We start from the raw sequence: 19,272 nt of genomic DNA, 5'->3' as shown, positions 1-19,272 counted from the left end.
AGCAGGGACAGGAGGGAGGGGAAGATAAAGGGCCTCTCCCCCCAGCCCCCACCCCCACTCCCTCTCTGGGGGTCGATGCAAACCGGCTGCCACACTCAAGCCAAATCTCAGCTCTGATCAGGGCCCTTCCTCACGCCTCGCTGTCTCCGAGTTCCAGCCCCGTTCCTTCCTCACCCCTCAAACTGGGCATTGATGCAGGAGCCCTGGGGCCATCTGCCCCGGGCCCTGCACCATCCCTGGGGCTTCCCTAACCTGCCCACACCTCCTTGAAGATCCCTTTACGTGGTCCGCAGGCACAGGAAAAGGGCTCAAAGCCATTAATCATTAGAAAAACGCAAATCATTTCATCATGACTTTTTGATCATCTCTTCTCAACTGACAGAGCTATTAAGCAGAGTTGATTGAACAGTGCAAATTAAAGAAAGTCCAAGATCTATTTGGAAAAAGAAACTGAAAAAGAATGATGTGTGTATATGTATGGCTGAGACACTTTGCTGTACAGCAGAGTTTATTACAACACATCAAAACCACAATGACGTAACCCCATCATGCCCCCGAGATCGGCCGTAACAGCAAAAAACATAAAACAAGTCTTGGCGAGGGTACAGGGAACTGGAACCCACGTATACTTTCGGGGAGAAAGGAAAAGGGTTCAGCCGCTTTGGAGAAGTTTGGCAGGTCTTCAAAGGGTTAAACAGAGAATTACCTGATGACTCATCAATTCCATCCCTAGGCAGATACCCCAAAGAGCTAAAAACAGGTTTGCAAACAAACGTTCATAGAGGCATTATTGATAATAATCAGAGGGGGAGACCACCCAAATTCTATCAACAGATGAACAGATACATAAAATAGGGCTTCTCCATACACTGGAATATTGTTCAGCCATAAAAAGGAATGAAGTTCTCATACCTGCTTGAACATAAACGAACTTCAAAATCATTACGCTAAGGGAAAAAAGCCAGACACAAAGGGTCGCGTGCTGTATGATGCCACTTACGTGAAACATCCAGGACAGCGAAATCCACAGAGACAGAGAGCACAGGAGAGGTTGCCAGGGGCTCAGAAGGGGCGTGAAGGAGAGTGGCTGTTTAATGGGCACAGCGTTTCCTTTTGGGGTGAAGACAACACTGTGAATGTACTAAAAGCCACTGAATCGTATGCTTTAAAACAGTTAATGGTGGAGTTCCAGCAGCGCACAGCAGGTTAAGGATCCGGTGGTGTCACCAAGTGGCTCAGGTCACTGCTGTGGCAGGGGTTCGATCCCTGGACCAGGAAATTCCGCACGCCCCAGGTGTGGCCAAAAAAAATAATAATAATACTTTTCGTTTGTTTGTTTTGTCTCCTCTCCCTCCTCCTCCCCTTTCTCCTCCTCTGCTTCCTCTGCCCCCTCTCCTCCATCCTGTAGCTGGTATGTAGGCCCCTCGATCCCGCTCTCACTCCCCTCCCTGTTGCAAGCATCACGCGTTTGCTCAGGTCGGTCCGTCCGCCTTGAATGCCTGAAATGATCACTTTCTGAACGTGGAGTATCTTCCCGTCCGGGAGCCCAGCTGGATTCCCAGCAACGCTGACTACCGCCTGGTTGTGTCTGACTATCTGACCATCTCCTGGGCGAGGAGGTGGAGGAGGGGGCGAGGACAAAGGCCGCGGGAAAGATGAAGCCGAAGAGAAGCTCGGAGCTGCACCGTCACAGGCGGCTGGACAACTACCCAGGACAGCAGTTACCATCCCAACCAGCACTTTCCAGATGAGGCCTGGCTTTCTTCTTTCCTACCTTTTTTCTAATTACTTTTACTGTATTTTACTGTATTTTATTTTGGCCTTGCCCACCGCATGCAGAAGTTCCCAGGCCAAGGATCAAACCCGAGCCACAGCAATGACAATGCTGGATCCTTAACCCATGGACCCACCAGGGAGCTCTGAGTCCTGGCTTTCTAATTCCAGGCAAGGATGTCCCATGGTCCATCTTGCAGCGATCAGCTCAGCCTCACTTGAGCTTTGGCCTTACCAAAAAAAAAAAAAAAAAAAAAAAATGCATGACTTGATTTGCTTAAAAAAATAAATCAGTTCCCCTCTCAGGACCTCAGTTTTCTCATCTGTATAATGAGAGGGTTGGTTAATGCTATCCAAGTAAAAAAGAAAAGAATTCTATGATTTTATGGTAATTGTGAGCCACGCATTTATTTAGTGTTGTTGAGTTTGGGCTATTATGCATTGTTTCTTTAAATACCAGTATGAAATAAACTAGACAGAAAGTGGCATAAATATGGACTGGGGAAACGGGGAGTAACTGCTAATGGGTATGGATGGGCTTCTTTTGGGAGTGATGAAAATGTTCTAAAGTAGACTGCAGTCAGGGTTGCACAACTGTGCATACACTAAAACCCACTGAATTCTGCCCTTTAAATGGGTGAGTTAGTGTAATACGTGTATTATACCTCAATAAAGCCGTTGCACAAATATAATTTTAAAAATTGATACAAAGGGAATGGTGAAAGGCCTTGAAGTGAAATAACAAAATGAATAAACATGAGTGAACTGGAAATGCAGATACAGAATGTCCTCTCCTGGCACTGCCCATTCTCTGGTCTATCCAGGCAAATCCCAGCCAACCAGAACTTCTGGCTCCATTGTCCCAGGCAGTCTGGGCCTCCCAGCCCTGGAGGATGCTGGCCCATCATCGTGGCTCAGTGGAAAGGAATCCAACATCCATGAGGACGCAGGTTCGATCCCTGGCTTCAATCAGTGGGTTAAGGATCCGGCATTACCATAAGCTGTGGTGTAGGTCTCAGACGTGGCTTGGATCCCGAGTTGCTGCAGCTGTGGTGTAGGCTGGCAGCTGCAGCTCCAACTGGACCCCTAGCCTGGGAACTTACATATGCTACAGATGCAGCCCTAAAAAGAAAAAATAAAATAAAACAACAGAAACATTCTCGCAGTTCTGAAATGAAGTGTGGCAGGACCATGCTCTCTCTGACGCCTCTTCCTAGACCTTGGCTTGTAGACACATCATCCAAGCCACACGGCCACCTTCTCCCAGTCTTCACATTGTCCTCTCTCTGTGCCCGTCTGTCTCTGTCTCCAAATTGCACAACGCCCCCCCCCCGCCCCCCAGCACCTTTTTTGGCCACACCCTCGGTTTGTGGAATCACAACACAGGATCCTTAACCTGCTGCGCCACAAGGGAACTCCCAAATTCCTCCTTTTTAAAAGGGCCCCAGTCATATTGGATCAGAGCCTACCCTAATGACCTCATTTTTTTCCTCTTTTTAGGGCCACACCCACAGCATATGGAGGTTCCCAGGCTTGGGGTCGAATCAGAGCCGCAGCTGCCATCCTGCACGACAGCCACAGCAACGTGGAATCCAAGCCGTGTCTTTGACCTACACTGCAGCTCACAGCTCATGGCAATGCTGGATCCTTAAACACACTGAGGCCAGGGATGGAACCCAAATCCTCATGGATACTAGTTGGGTTCGTTACCACCGAGCCACACGACAGGAACTCCTGACACTTTATTTTTAAATCAGGTCACATTCTGCAATACTGGAGTGAGGACCTCAACACAGGTTACTGGAGGACTCAATGACCCCTCAATAACAATCATCACCATCAGGACACCTCACGTTTCCACTCCTAGTCACCACGTGCCAGGCACATCCTCACTGTTCTCCACGTGGTATGACACACAGAGTTCTCGCCGCAACCCCGTAAGACAGAAGTCTTACTCCTCCATTTGACAGGTAGCAAAACTGAGGCTCAGAGAGGCTCAGAACTCGCCTAAGGTCAGCATGTTCTAAGGTCAGCCACTAAAGGGTTGGGTGAGGACTCAACCTAAACCCAGGTTCCAAACTCTTAGCCAATCCTCTATACCCCAGAAGCTTTGTTTCTGAGGATAGGATCCCCCTCAGCAGACTCTCTGTTTCAGCTCCAACTCGATTCCCATTTGCAAATACTCATCAGCACTGTTACTCCCATCAAATGTGAGGTTTAAAATATCACTGCTGACCTCAGCTCACCCCAACCAACCCCCAGTCTGTTCCAGGATGGGAACCCCCCACCCCACAGACACGCTACATCCATTAAAATTCTTTCAGAAAAACGCATGTATCCTTCACTGACTAATTCATGTGGCCCTGTTTATACAAACCCTTGAATATGCTGTTGTCTATGAAAGCTCTGTGGGGAGCCCCCACCCTTTCTCAGGATGGTTTATCTGGACCCCTGGCATCCTGCCCCAGGAGGTGGCTCCTGACTGCCCAGGAAGGTATGGGCTGGCCAATGGGAAGAGCGAAGGCCTGGCGTCAGGAAGCCCAGGCTGGAGTCCTGACTTCCGTTTCCTCCTCCTCCACTGCTCCCCGGAGCACCAGGGCCCCAGTCCTTGTTGGACAACTTGAAAGAGTTTCAAAACATTTATCAAAAAAGAGACTGTTGAACTCTATGCTAAAAGAGAGTGAGGGAATAATTCACGCATCAAACACATATTAAGCATCTGGCCTACCCTGGGGTGGGCACTGAGGACTCACTAAGATTAAGAAGCAGGGGACACAGAGAACAGACTTGTGGTTGCCAAGGGGGATGAGGGAGGGAGTGGGATGGATGGGGACTTTGGGGTTTGTAGATGCAAACTACTACATTTAGAGTGGATAAGCAATGAGGTCCTGCTGTACAGCACAGCAAACTATATTCAGTCTCTTGGGATAGAATATGACGGAAGCTAACATAAGAAAAGGAATGGGAGTTCCCACTGTGGCACAGTGGAAACGAATCTGACTAGTATCCATGAGGACTTGGGTTCCAGCCCTGGCCTCGCTCAGAGGGCTGGTGCTACTGCCTGTATCCCTTTCCCCTCCATCTCCTGGACCACTCACTCCCAGACAAGAGCATCCTGAATGGCCACCCTGCTTCCAGTCCAGGTCCTCACCCACCTGGTCCATTCAGTTCAAGGTACCCAGATTCATCTTGCCAAAGGGCCAGGGCCATGGCAGTGCCCTGCCTTAAGCTTTCAATGGCTCCTCAACGGCCTCAAGATGAAGTCCAAGCTTCAGGATGTGGCTCCTGCCTTCACCTCCAGCCTCGGTGCATCCCACTTCAAACATCAGGTTCACTGACGCTGAGTCAGGCGGTCACAAACTGTGCCATCTGCACCATCCCCGTCCTGGCCGAGGTGGTTCCCTACACCTGGAATTTCCTTCTCACCCCGGCTAACGCCTATTCCTTATTTAAAATTCATCTCGAAGACTACATACACCCTGCAGCAGGTCTCTGACCCTCCCTGCAGGGGTGGGGTCAGGAACCTCTTCCTAAGCACCCGGTGATACCTCATGTTCCCCTAGGACCAGACAAAGCATACTGGCTCACAACTTGATGTGTACGTCCGTCCTCATTCATGAAGGATGACGCCACTGTACAGCAGCACAACTGGCACACAGAAGCCACTTAATAACGAGTGAGAGAGGAGTTCCCGTCCGGGCTCAGTGGAAACGAATATGACTAATATCCATGAGGAAGCAGGTTTGAACCCTGGCCTTGCTCAGTGGGTGGAGGATCCAGCGTTGCTGTGAGCTGTGGCGTAGGCTGCAGACACGGCTCGGATCCTGTGTTGCTGTGGCTGTGGCGTAGGCCAGTGGTTACAGCTCCAATGCGCCCCCTAGCCTGGAAACCTCCATATGCCAAGGGTGTGGCTCTAAAAAGGCAAAAAAACACCAAACAAACAAACAGAGTGAGGGGCGGTGGGGAGGGAGGGTGAGAAAGGAGAACAAATGTTGAGGGTACTCAGAGAATAAAATAATGAACTACAACCAGAAGGATCTGGAAAGGCTTCACAGAGAAGGTGCATGTAAGCCATTCTTTAAAGAAGCTGGATTTTTGGTAGGTAGAGATAAAGAAGGTAGGGAAAGGGCAATTCAGAAACAATAACAAGACTGCAAAGGTACAAATGTTACAAGTTAGTGAGGATGTCAAACAGGGTGGTAGGTTAGGTGTAGGGTGATTGGAGAAGGGTGGACCCAGAATCATCTAGATGTCGTGTCAGGTGACCAGACCCCTGCGTATTAGTCAAGATTTGGGGGGTAGAAAGGTCAACTCAAAATAGTCAAAAGGTAAGGTGTTCAGTGTCCTGTTTCTTCCATCTTTCTGTTGAGACACACTCAACATCTTCTCCCCAAGGAAGGTCCCCTCATGATCCCAACGTGGCTGCCATGACTCCAGGTATCACATGCAGCCCTACTATGTCCCACAGCAGGAGAGGGGCTGTTTCACTCTAAACGCTTCCTTGCAAAATGGGGGAAAAGCTTGGAATTCTCTCATGGCTCAGCAGGTGAAGGATCTGGCATTGTCACTGCTGCGGCTCTGGTTATCCCTGCAGCAGGGGTTCGATCCCTGTGCCCGGAACCAAAAAATTTTAAACTTTAAAAATCAAATAAAATGGAGAAAAATCTTTCCCCATCCCCCAGAAAATTTCCCTTCATATTTTACAGCCCAGTTGTGTCACATGCCCACGCTAAACCCATCACTGCCAAGGGCAATGAGACCACAGTGGTTCACCCCTGGGGCTGGCACTGACCTCCCTTAAGGCCCCTGGCAAGTGGGCTTGTGAAGATCAGCGTTCCCGTCAGCAAAGGAGAAGGGGAAGCGGTGTTGGATCAGCAGACCACAGCGTCTGCGACACCTGCTCACCCGCGCATCTCCCCAGTACACAGTTAAACAGAGTGCACTCTGCAAACATCTCACATCTCCACCCGGTTCTATTTTGGGTCTGAGGAAGTAACTGTCCTAGGAGAGGAAACTTGCTAAGGGCTATTACGGGAAGGTCTATAAACACGGCCGCCGGCTTTTCTGGATCAGGAGTTCTGTGACAGTGAGCGGACAGTAAACAGCAGGAGTGACTGCATTCCAGAGAGAAAGCCCAACGCCAAGGTATTTTAACTGAGAGTTTTGCTGTTCTCCTCCAACCGATGTTTTCTTTAGACCTCCAAACAAAGTAACTAGTGCGTTCCTACCACAAAGACTGTGATCTGGCTACTCTCAGCCTTGGATACCCTTCCCCACTCTTTCCACTCACTGAAATCCTGCCCATTCTGGACCAGAAAGCTCAAGGACCGCCTCTTCCCCAAAGCAGCCTCTGACCACTCCACTGCGGTCACTCTTTCTTTCCCGCACACCCGTGGCTATTCCTGCGTAACTTTTCTATCATGAGGATGGACAGCAGTTCAAAACTATGATCAGTTTCATGTCTTTCTTTTTTTCTCTTTTTTTTTCTTTTCTCTCTCTTTTTTTTTTAATGGCCACACCCACGGCATATGGAGGTTCCCAGGCTAGGGGTTGATTCAGAGCTGTAGTCCCTGGCCTACACCACAGCCACAGCAATGCCAGATCTAAGCAGAGTCTGAGACCTACACCACAGCTCATGGCAACGCCAGATCCTTAACCCACAGAGCGAGGCCAAGATTCGAACCTGCATCCTCATGGCTGCTAGTCAGATTTGTTTCCACTGAGCCACAACAGGAACTCCTCGTGTCTTTCTTTTCTAATTAGAAGATATTCTAATCCAAGGAACTTGAACTTGAACTTTCATCTTCATATACCAGGTGCCTGGCACAGAGCAGGATATGCAGGAAAAGTCTGTGCAGTCAAGATGCTTTCAACTGAATTAGTTCTTTCTCTTCCCTCCCCTTGTTGATCAAGCAAATGAGAACTATTATCCTGTCAGGAACCCACTCATTTTTGTTTAGAACCAATGATGTGCCTGGCACTCAACCACTTTCTGTATATATTGCTTTAACATCTTTTTTTAAATTTTTTATTTTTGTGTGTGTCTTTTTAGAGCCGCACTTGATGCATATGGAAGTCCTCACCTAGGGGTCAAATCAGAGCTGCAGTGGCCTATGCCACAGCAACTCAGCATCCTTAACCCACTGAGTGAGACCAGGGATCGAACCCACGTCTTCATGGATACTAGTCGGGTTCGTTACCGCTGAGCCAGGACAGGAACTCCCTAACATGTTCTTGTAAAAGCAAACCCTGCAAGCGCTTTCAAAAATTACAGAAGAGGAAACCAAAGCTCAGAAAGGCTGAGAAAGATGAAGGGCAGATTCCTAGACTACATGAGGCATTAAGGCATGGAATTCAAGGTTAAGGCTCCAGAGGCAATCCTGCATCATGATCAAGAGCGTGGGCACTGACCACAGGCGGCTTTGCTTAAAGTCCTGCCACCTATGATGCATGTGACCCTGGCGAAGTCAGTTAGTCTCTGCATGTCTCAGTTTCTTCCTGTATAAAATTGGGAGAAGGGGGTTCCCTGGTGGCCTAGAAGTTAAGGACCCAGGGCTGTCCCTGCCATGGCCTGGGTTCAATCCCTGCCTGTGAACTTCTGCATGTCACAGGCATGGCCAAAAGAATTTAAAAATACATAAAATGGGGAAAAAATAGTGCCTATTTCTTAGGGCTATTATGAGGATTAAATGACCTCATGTAGGAAAGCTGCTTAAATAGTGCTTGACATGTATTAATGCACGAGAAACATTAGCTATCGTTATTGATTTCCAAGTCCAGTGGTTTTCCCATTGCATCAGGACAAATGCTCCTATTTACAGCCACCAAACCACCCCAGGCATGAAAGGGCGACCTGGCTAAAGGCTGGGACGGACCCCAGAGAGAGCGTGAGTTCCACCGTCCAGAGAAGAGCAGGTCAATGATCACAAGGCACAGCAGTGCACACACTCCATCCCACACGGGCTCCCAGCAGCAGCTCAGCCCTCCCTTGTCGGGTCCTGGGGGAACTTCCACGGGAAGGAACATCACGTGGGACAGAAGCCACTCAGAACCCAGTGCCCAACTACCGCCCACACACCAAAGACCAACCCTTAGTTTGCACAAGTTTTGAGGACCTGAAACGCTTGCAGCTCTTCCCCAGAAAACCCAGTGCCCAGGGTGGTTAGGAAGCAGGCAGTCTTCAAAGCAAGGTGCCACCAGGGGACATGATGTCCCTTCTGCCTTGAAGGCAAGAAAGACCCCTTACCCTCTGAGGCGCCCACTCCCACATTCATACTCTCACTGTCACCTGGCAGGGGGGAGGGTCCGGACAGACTTAGCACCACCTTTTAGTTCCCAGGCTAGGGATCAAATACCATGCCACAGCCAGCAACCTGAGCCACAGCAGTGACACCAGGTCCTTAACCCACTGTGCCACCAGGGAACTCCCACTTATCACCAACTTGACACAGGTGAGGAAGGGAGATTTCAGGAGGATAATTGACTGCTTGTCACGGTCACATAGCTCGTTAATATCAATTTCCAGGCAAGAAATGAGGACTTCTGAGTCTCAATTCAGGGCTCTTTTCCATTATTTTAGTCTGTCTTCTGCATCAGTATTTGTCTTCTTTTGATACATGCAGTTCCTTTCTTTTTTCCTTTCTTCCTAAGTGCTCATTGTCTTTTCTGCGCGGGAGGTCATGAGGGTGAACAAGGCATTTTAAAGCCTAGCTCATACTTGGCCCCCTACCCCTGAGCTGCAGGGTGAACACACGGGCGGGGGGGGGGGGCTCAGTCAGTGCTTGCTGATCTGAATCAAATCTTTTTATTGCTACTGTTTTGATAAGGATTCTGATTTTCTTTTCTCGAAATGCAATTTTTACATTTTTGTAAATGTTCTTTTTTTATCTGCAAGAGACTCCTGAATGTATGAAGGAGGCTGGTTTCCACTTGGTACCTAGAGAACAACAAGAGAGCCGAGATGCCGCTACAAGGCCGGGACCTAAGGGACGCCAGCCTCCTCTGAAAGGTGGCCTGAGCTATTCTCTTCTCCAGCGCAGAGAAACAGCAAGAAAGCTGTGTCTGCCTCAGGGTTGGGATGGGGGAGAAAAAGGCCCCTGTGCAAACTCTGAAGCCCTAGGTATATAGATGTAGAGCCCAACATACACCAGCGGACCAGGGTTAAAAGTCTTGGGCCCAGGAGTTCCCATGTGGCAAAGTGGGTTAAGGATCCAGCACTGCTGCAGCGCTGACATAGATCTCTGGCCCGGGAACTCCCATATGCTGCAGATGTGGCCATACTTTTTTTAAAATGTTATTTTATTTTTTGCTATTTTAGCGCTGCACCCACGGCATATGGAGATTCCCAGGCCAGGAGTCGAATCAGAGTGACAGCTGCCAACCTACACCACAGCCACAGCAATGGAGGATCCGAGCCGAGTCTGCAACCGACACCACAGCTCATGGCAACGCCGGATTCGTAACCCACTGAGCGAGGCCAGGGATTGAACCTGCATCCTCATGGATGCTAGTCGGGTTTGTTAACCACCACAAGGGGAACCACGAAGGGAACTCCATACATTTTTTTTTTTTTTAATTTTTAAAAATAAAGTCTTGGGCCCAATAGCGACCACAATAACATGTCCAGGACCCACGAAACCCCAAGAGCCTGTCCTGAAGCAAAAAAATGTTCTGTAAAAAGACACTTTGGCTACCCGGAGTGGGGGGGGATGAGTTACCACGCACCCCCCCCTCCCCAAAATTGAAGATGCAGGAAATGGGAGAACTGGCTTCTCCAGAATTAACCTAACAGGGCAGTCCAAAAAAGAATGGCAGTATGCTTAGAACAAAGATATGAAATAAGAGCGAGAAACTCTCCTGGAAGAATAAGCCCCAAAGATTAAAAGTCAGAATGATCTGAAAGAGAACCAAAGAAGTAAAAAGGAGAGTCGTTAGAAATAAAAACTCAGTGATGAGAAAATTCAAAAAACGCACCAGTCGGGCACCAGAAGCGGGTGCCCTTGACTTGGCCTCCCTGCCAAGTGCCCACCACTCGCTGGTGCCTGGCACTGGGGCACATGCAGAGTGACCCGGAGCCCTGCCCCACCCCCAAGCTGCTCAGTCTGAAGTGGGGGCAACCACGGGAGCAGACACACCTCCACGCAGGACAGGACAGGTGTAACTGTGCCGTATTTCGGGCATTCTCGTCTCGGGTCCTTTTCCTGCTTGCTCTCAGTTCAGTACAGAAAGTGTGAGAACAGGAGGCCAGGCGGGTCAGTGGCAAACCCCAGAGTCTTCTGGCTTCCTCTGGCCACCCCATCACCTACCAAGATCACAATCACCAGGGAATGGTGGAGCCCACTTTCTTTTTTTCCCCATTCCTTTTGCAAAAAGTATTTTACCTGGAAATTTCAAGAACGCAGAAAGCGCAGGGGGAGTTCCTGTTGTGGCTCAGCGGGTTAAGAACCCAACATAGGGAGTTCCCGTCGTGGCGCAGTGGTTAACAAATCCGACTAGGAACCATGAGGTTGCGGGTTCGATCCCTGCCCTTGCTCAGTGGGTTAACGATCCGGCGTTGCCATGAGCTGTGGTGTAGGTTGCAGACATGGCTCGGATCCCACGTTGCTGTGGCTCTGGCCTAGGCTGGCAGCTACAGCTCCGATTGGACCCCTAGCCTGGGAAACTCCATATGCCGCGGGAGCGGCCCAAGAAATAGCAAAAAAGACAAAAAAAAAAAAAAAAAAGAACCCAACATAGTGTCCATGAGGATGGGGGTTCGAGCCCTGGCCTCGATCAGTGAGTTAAAGATCCAGCGTGGTTGCAGATGCAGCTCAGCCCCAGTGTTGCCATGGCTGTGGTGTAGACCACAGCTGCGGCTCCGATTCCAGCCCTAGCCCGGGAACTTCCATACGCCACAGGTGTGGCCATAAAAAGAAAACAAAAATAGAATAACCCAGAGAACACACATGCCCTTTAACCACGTTCATCTATTGTTACGATTTTACTCCATTTGCTTTTTCCTTTTTTTTTTTTTTCTCACTCACACATAATTTGTATGTATTCAGAAAATACATCTAAGTCTTCTCTGGGCCACGCGAGGGCAAACTGGAGGACTCTTTCTGCGTTCCTACTCAAAATGGTAATTATTTGGCTATAAAACTAGAAGGAACTAGGCCCCTGGTATCACTACCCAGGCAGAGTTTTGGGATGGCAGAAGTCTTGCCGGAAAACTCAAGAATGACCCTTGATGCGGGAAAGACAAGCCATCATTCCCCAGAAACCACAAGCCGGCGGTGTCTGGGCCCCCTGCTTCCTGTTCCTGCCTCGAAGGGCAGCCCCAGGCCTGGCCCTCCGGAAGGCCCCCTCCTGGGAGAAGTGCTGCCGGGCTGCTTCGTCCCCAGTGTGACCAGACCCCACCTGGGATCCCTCCGTTGGAAAGACGCTGCTTGCTCACTTTTCTGTTTGTCTAACTCAGGGTACGTTCGCATTTCCTGACTTAGAACGGTAGAGGAAGAGGAAACGCCAAAAATATGACAAGACCAGCTAGTTGGTGGCATTTCCAGGGGATGGGGACTGAAGGCGCTGGAACAGGGAGCTCAGGCAGCCAGCGACCCTGGTGTCTGTCACCCGGTGCGGGTGGCTGGCAGAGCTGACAGGCCCCCCCCAAAGCAATGAAGGTCCGGGATGCTGTCTGCTTCTGGGGAGAACCTGGGACAGGAGCGCCCCTCTTCTCCAAATGACACGGAGGCCGCGGGATACATGGTCTTCAGCACGTGGGTCTCCCTTGTTCTCAGAGGGGGCCACCTGCCAGGCCTGCGAGACGTTTCTTCCCCTCATGGTTCAGCTGGATGTTTCCCACTTGATCCACGCTCCTGATCTCTCTTGCGGCCAGTGGCCTGCTTTAGGAACCGGGCTGGCTGAAGCTGGGGACCCTGGCTGTGGCTCCGGAGCGAAGGTTCTAGCTGAACAAAAGGCACACGTGTTGGGATTCACAGGAAATCACCCAACCCCTCAGAACCCAGCTCTCCAGCTCCTCCTTCCTGGGAGTGGATACAGGGCATGGGGGCCAGGAGAGGACATTCAGGGGTGAGTTTAATGGACCCCTGAGGTGGGGTAAGAAAGGACACTGTCCTAGGCTGAAAGAGACCCATCCGGCCCGCAGCCTGAAGGATACGCAGTGAAATGAATCCTCAACTCCGACTCCTCGCGTAAAGCCGGGCATCAAGAAGAGCTTGAATGAAGAAGGAGTGAATAAACCTCAGTGAGAGAATGAGCACTTGGGAGGACAGTGGGGACACAGCAGAGACGACTCCCACCCGGGTACCACTGCCTCCAGGAAGATTTCCCCTCCCCCACGGAGTCAGGGGCCTCTCCTAACACCTCCCCCTCCCAACCTGCAAAGACGTCCACGCCCTCGTCCCCAGGACCTGGGCATGGGTTAGGCTCCATGGGTTACAGAGCAATGGGGAACCAAGGCTGAAGATGTTATTAACGTTACAAATCAGTTGACCTTAAAACAGGAAAATTATTCTATTTTTCTTTTTCTTTTTTTTTTTTTTTTTTTTTGGTCTTTTTAGGGCCGTACCCGCTGCACATGGAGGTGCCCAGGCTAGGGGTCAGATGGGATCTGTAGCCGCTGGCCTACACCACAGCCACAGCAATGCCAGATCCGAGCAGCTTCTGCGACCTACAGCACCGCTCACGGCAATTCCAGATCCTTAACCTGGCTGAACAAGGCCAGGGATGGAACCTGCATCCTTGTGGATACGAGTCAGATTCGTTTCTGCTGAGCCATGACGGGAACTCCAGGGAGATTTTTCTACATCTTATAGGTGGCCTGATGTAATCAGAAGGGCCCTTAAAAGTGGAAAAGAGAAGAAAAGCACAGAGATGGCAGCATGAGAAGGACTAGGACCCTCATTGCTGGTTTTGAAGATGGAAGAAGGGGTCAAGAACCAAGAAACACAGGAGGCTTCTAGAAACTGGAAAAGGCAAGAGAAGAGATTGTTCCTAGAGCCTCCGGAAGAAACTGTCCTGCCTACACCTTGATGTTAGCCCAGTGAGGCTCACGTCAGACTTCTGACTCCCAGCATCATAAGAGAATACATCTGTGTTATTTATATTTGTTACAGCAGCGAGAGGAAACTAATACACCACTTACACTAGATTTATCCCAATGTAACTTTTATTTACTTGTCTATCACTCCCACCGGTAATAACGATGATAACAGCTAACATTAGCTCAGCACTTATAACCCCAACAACACCTGCACCAAATTTTTCACACATGTGAGATCCTATAAAAAGGTAACGGCAGCGGAACAGAGCGTGAAGGTAAACACAGGGATCTGAGAGTGGGAGAGGGCGCTAAAGACACAGGTATGTTTTACCAGGTGAGTAGAGGGAGCCCAGGAGGGCATGAACACAGCGCACCCTCAGAGAGCTGAAACAGCAAGAGGTGTCCCCGCGAGCACTCCGGGAGCCTGGCTTCAGGCTGATGGTCTCTAGTCCTTAGGTCTCCCCTGAGGTCCGAAGTCACACACCCTCGCGTCTGCCTGAAATCTCCACCTGTCTGCTGTGTAGACATCTCAAGCTTAGAACAGCCAACAGGGAACCTGACTCTCCCTTTATTCTCCCCAAATGACATCCGGCTGTTAAACCCAAAAGTCGCCCTTGAGTCCTTCCCCTGCCCCACCCCATCTAATCCATCACTAAATCTCATCAAGAGCCAACACGGTTCCACTCACCACTCTCCAACTCCACTAGAAGAGGGTCCAACCTGGTCTAGGCCACCCTCATTCTTCCTGATCACTGCAGTGGTCTCCGAACTGGGTTCCCTGTTTCTCCTCTTTGCCCGCTGTGACCCTCTCGTAATACAAAAGCAGTAAAAATAATCTCCTAAAAATGTCCATCAAGGAGTTCCCACCATGGCTCAGTGGACATGAATCTGACTAATATCCATGAGGACGCAGGTTTGACCCCTGGCCTCGCTCAGTGGGTTAAGGATCCGGCATTGCCGTGGGCTGTGTTATAGGTTGAAGACAAAGCTTGGATCTGGCGTTGCTGTGGCTGTGGTGTGGGCTGCAGCTGCAGCTCTGACTCAACCCCTAGCCTGGGCATCTCCATATGCTGCGGGTTCAGCCCTAAAAAGACCCAAAAAAAAAAAAAAAAATGTCAATCAGATGCCATTCCTGAGCCTAACCTCATCCAAGGTTCCCTTTGTACTTGGAGGGGGAACGCTCCCCAGCAGGGAACTGCCCCTCCCTCCCTTGAAAACCTCACCCTGGAGTTCCCGCTGTGGCGCTACAAAAGCGAATCCGACTAGTATCCATGAGGAGGCAGGTCAGATCTCTGATCGCTAGTCTCGCTCAGTGGGTTAAGGATCCGGCATTGCCATGAGCTGTGGTGTAGGTTGCAGGTGCGATTTGGATCCTGTGGCTGTGGCTGTGGTGTAGGCCGGTGGCTACAGTTCCAATTCGACCCCTAGCCTGGGGTGCACATGCCACGGACGCACCCCAAAAAAGCACAAAAACCCCAAAACCCTTGCCCTGTGCCATTCTCACCATCCCTCTCCCACTCTGCCCAGCCCTCACTACCAGGAACACAGAGGACTTTTCGTAGTCTGATCCCTCTGCCCAGAAGGCCCTCCCCTGAAACCTCTTGCATGGTCAGTTCCTTCTTAACTTTTCAGAAGCAGAGAGGCCTTTTCCTGGCAAAACCGGGACCGGCTCTACCCCCGCCCCCACTTCACTGATGATCATTTCAATCCCTTGTGTCTGTCCTTGAAAACAAGCATCACACTCTTTCATTTGCTAGAAGTTAGCCGCTTCCTTGTTCTTGCCCAGCTCCTCCACTGGAATTCAAGCCCCATGGGGGCAAGGCCAGGCCGACGTGTTCATCACTGTTTTACCCGGATTCACACAGTGCTTAGCATGAAGCAGGTGCTCGGTGCGGGCTTGAGGAATTGACTAATGAAAGCAGAAACGGCAAGGTTGACACTGAAAGATGAGGCTGGAAATAGAAGGCCTTGAACACAGGGTCCTATTCATCTTCCGGGGACTGGCACCTCCCACAGGGGAGCCACTTAGCAAATGTGTGCTGGATGAATGAAAGCATGACTCAAATTCCAGATGAAAACTGCTCTCCTTTCCAGGCAAGGCTCCCAAGGAAACCCCCTCTCCAACCTGGGATTTCTTAGGACATAACACAGAGAGGGCATACAGCAAGTGCTCAATAAATGCTAGCTGTCACTGTCACCGTTGCTTACATGAGGATCTTTCATGCATCCCCGAGAAGAAGACTTGTTCTCCAGCCCATGAAGAGAGAGTGGCTGGGAGAGAAGTGGAGAGAAGAAACACAGGAGGGAAAAATGAGAATGCGGCAGCCAGATCCACTCAAATACCACTGAGAACTTGGAGGGAAAATGCAGAAACGATTCCAGGTAACACAGGTTCCCTTTTTTCCTCTAGACTTCGGCCACCTGGGAGGTGGGTCCTCAGGTGGGGCGAGGGAGCAGCCAGCCCCTCTGAATGCACACATGCATCTTGGGGCCTACAAGGCTTTGACTGCTTTTGAAAAAATCTGGTTCACTGTGGCTGGTGAGGAGTGGGGAGGTGGAGAGAATTTCAATTTCCTTCACCAAATGGCAAGCTTTCGAAAAAGTCCTTTCTCTCCAACATTATCACATACTAAAAATGAAAAAGCAGCCACTCGGAGCTCTCATAGGGAGAAAAATAGATGGGCTGCCTCACTCACAAGATACAGGGGGGCTGGAAATCAAGTGTAGAGAATATCATACGGTACGTTATGTGCTAAAATACTGCCCCTTTTGGGGCTTGGGAGTTTCTATTTCTTACAAAAGAATGGGATAGAGAACGGCAATTCCCTATATAATAAGCCGCCCATTTTATATTGCAAATCCATTTGGCGGCTGAAGCTCCAAATCCATTTAGTGGCTGAACAGTAGAGGTTAGGGAATTTTTTCTTTATCTCAAAATATGCGGTTTGAGATAACGGCATATCTCAAAAATAGCAGCAATAACAGATAAGACAGAACAAGAGAAGGCACTAAAATGATGTAGGTTATAAAGCCAAGAAGGCGTATTGCCAAAGATTCCAGAGCTGACATACCCTAAACTGACATTAGTAAGAGGAGCACTAGACTGGGAGGCTAAAGCCTGGTCACATGACTTTGCAGGATCTCCATCACCTCTCCCAGCCTCATCTGGAGAAGGAGAAGGAGCTCCCCGCTGTAGAGCACAGGGAATTATATCTAATCACTTGTGATGGAACATGATGGAGGATAATGGGAAAAAAGAATGCATATAAATGTCTAACTGGGTCACTTTCGCTGTATAGCCGCCATTGACAGAACATTGTTAATTAACTATAATAACAAAACATTTATTTATTTATTTGTCTTTTTGCTATTTCTTGGGCCACTCCCGCGCAGCATATGGAGGTTCCCAGGCTAGGGGTTGAATCGGAGCTGCAGCTGCCAGCCTACGCCAGTGCCACAGCAACGCAGGATCCTAGCCGCATCTGCGACCTACACCACAGCTCAAGGCAACACCAGATCCTTAACCCACTGAGCAAGGGCAGGGATCGAACCCACAACCTCATGGTTCCTAGTCGGATTCATTAACCACTGAGCCACGACAGGAACTCCGACAAAACATTTTTTTAAAAAAGAAGGAGCTGAAACAACTGTTCTCAGGGACGCTTTTTCTTTCTGAGCTGTGGAGATGTGACGCTTCCAGAAGACCTGCATCTTCTTGCTATAAGATGAACCTCCAACTGCAAAGTGCAAAGGCCTGGGGCTGAGGTTTGATGGAGAGCGAAAACTGGCCTCCATACTGAATTATGTTTTACAATCCCCAAACATTACTCAGCAAACCGTGCCCCGCTGTCATCCCAGAATCCATTCTGCCAAGACAACCTGACCGAGTCTAGGGGGAAAAAAGTGGGAGAAAGTTCTTGTTCTTTCTGATTTGTGCAGGTAAAGCTGAGGTCACGCGGCCGATGGGCTGAACTTGGCTCTCCATCCCCCTGCGCTAGTGGAAAAATAAATTATTAAAGGAAACCGCTTTAGGAATGCCAGAGAGCAACTCTCGGGATGTATGAAACCGCAGAATGCCAGACGCCAGTGAGTTTCTTTTTTTCTTTGAAACTTCACGTCGCTCTCCGAAAATGCAGCAGGTCCCAAAATGGTACAAGCACAAACACCAGCCACTTTCCTGTCTTCCCGTCAACAACCCCCAAATCTCGAGTGGGAATGTTTTCGTTCGCTTGAAGCAAGTGGCCTGGGGCCTGCGTGGCAGCGCCGAGTCCCAGCCGGGGCCGGGGGCCGGGGGCCGGGGGCTCGGGGCCGGGCCGGCCGCTCCAGGAACGGCGGGGAACTTTGCTCCGCCGCGCCAGGGAGACAATGCCGCGGCCAGCGCCCGCGCCTGCAGCCGGGAGGGCGCCCCATCCGCCGGCCCCGGCCCCCGGGCGCGCTGCCCGGGCTCCTCTCCGGGAGGGCGCGCGGAGCCCCCCCCGCCGCCCCGAGCGGCCTCACCCCCGCATCCCTGGGGCGCGGACCCCCCTGGACCGCCGAGCCCGGCCCTGCGGAGCCCGCGGCCGGCGCCCTCCCCGCGCACCAGGCACCCCGCCGCGGAGTCCGGACCCGCCCGGCGCCCTGTGCCGGCTCCTCTCCGAGCGGGGGCCGGGCAGGGGGCGCCGAAGACCCAGGACCCTCCCACCCCCCACCGCGCGCGGCCCCGCCGAGCCCGTCCGGGCGCCCCGCGACTCACCGGGACCGGGCGGGCCGCTGGGCATTATTCCATCGCGGGCTTGGCGCCGGCTTCTCGGCGGCGGCGCAGACGCCCGCGCCCCGGCTCCCCTCGGCCGGCCGATCGTGGCTCTCGGAGCGGAAAGCGGGCGGCGGCCGGAGCAGCCGGCGGGGCGGGAGGCGCGGGCCGGGGGCTGCCGGAGCGCGGAGTGCCGGCCCGTGGCGGCGGCGGCGGCGGCAGCGGCGAGGCGCGGGAGCCGAGCGCGGCGCAGGAAGGGGCGGGCGACCATGTGCCGAGGGGAGGAGGCCGCAGCGACGCGCGCGGCTCGGACGATCCCGCTCGGCGGCGGAGGGCGCGGGTTTCAGGAAATCCAAACACTTCGACAGGAAATCGGAATCCTGACTAAGCATTCCCGGCCCCGCGGCCGCCCCACGCCGGGGGCTCCCGCCTCGCTTAACCCTTGGCCCGCCGGCACGCTGGCCGGGGGCAGGCGGGGTCTCTGACCCCGGCCTGGACCTGAGAGCTGGACTGGGGTCGGGCGACCTGCTCCTTGGGCCTCACACCGGCCCTGGCCTGCCTCCCCCTCTCTCAGAGGGGGAAGCGGTGGGATTTGTCCCGATCAAACCTTGGCCTTGGGAGGTGCCTTTCTCTGGCCCTCCGACACCCGGGAATGGCCTTGGCCCCGCTTGCATCTGCGGAGGATGAACTTGCAATCTCCCGGCCATTTCCCCGCTTTTTCCTAAAAGAAACG

The 19,272-nt window shown here is 51.5% G+C and overlaps 1 protein-coding gene across 10 annotated transcripts in view; it reads right to left on the bottom strand.

The window, feature by feature from the left end:
- The window catches only part of ASAP1 (ArfGAP with SH3 domain, ankyrin repeat and PH domain 1), a 348,069-nt gene extending 329,298 nt beyond the window's left edge, over positions 1 to 18,771 (bottom strand). For all 10 annotated transcript variants that reach the window (XR_002343078.1, XM_021088910.1, XM_021088909.1 and 7 more), the window contains exon 1: positions 18,543 to 18,771. The gene's annotated coding sequence lies outside the window, so the exon portion shown is untranslated. The remainder of the gene's footprint in view (positions 1 to 18,542) is intronic.

This window comes from Sus scrofa, chromosome 4, assembly GCF_000003025.6.
Source record: "Sus scrofa isolate TJ Tabasco breed Duroc chromosome 4, Sscrofa11.1, whole genome shotgun sequence".
Taxonomy (NCBI): domain Eukaryota; kingdom Metazoa; phylum Chordata; class Mammalia; order Artiodactyla; family Suidae; genus Sus; species Sus scrofa.
This window is presented reverse-complemented; position numbering and strand designations above follow the sequence as displayed.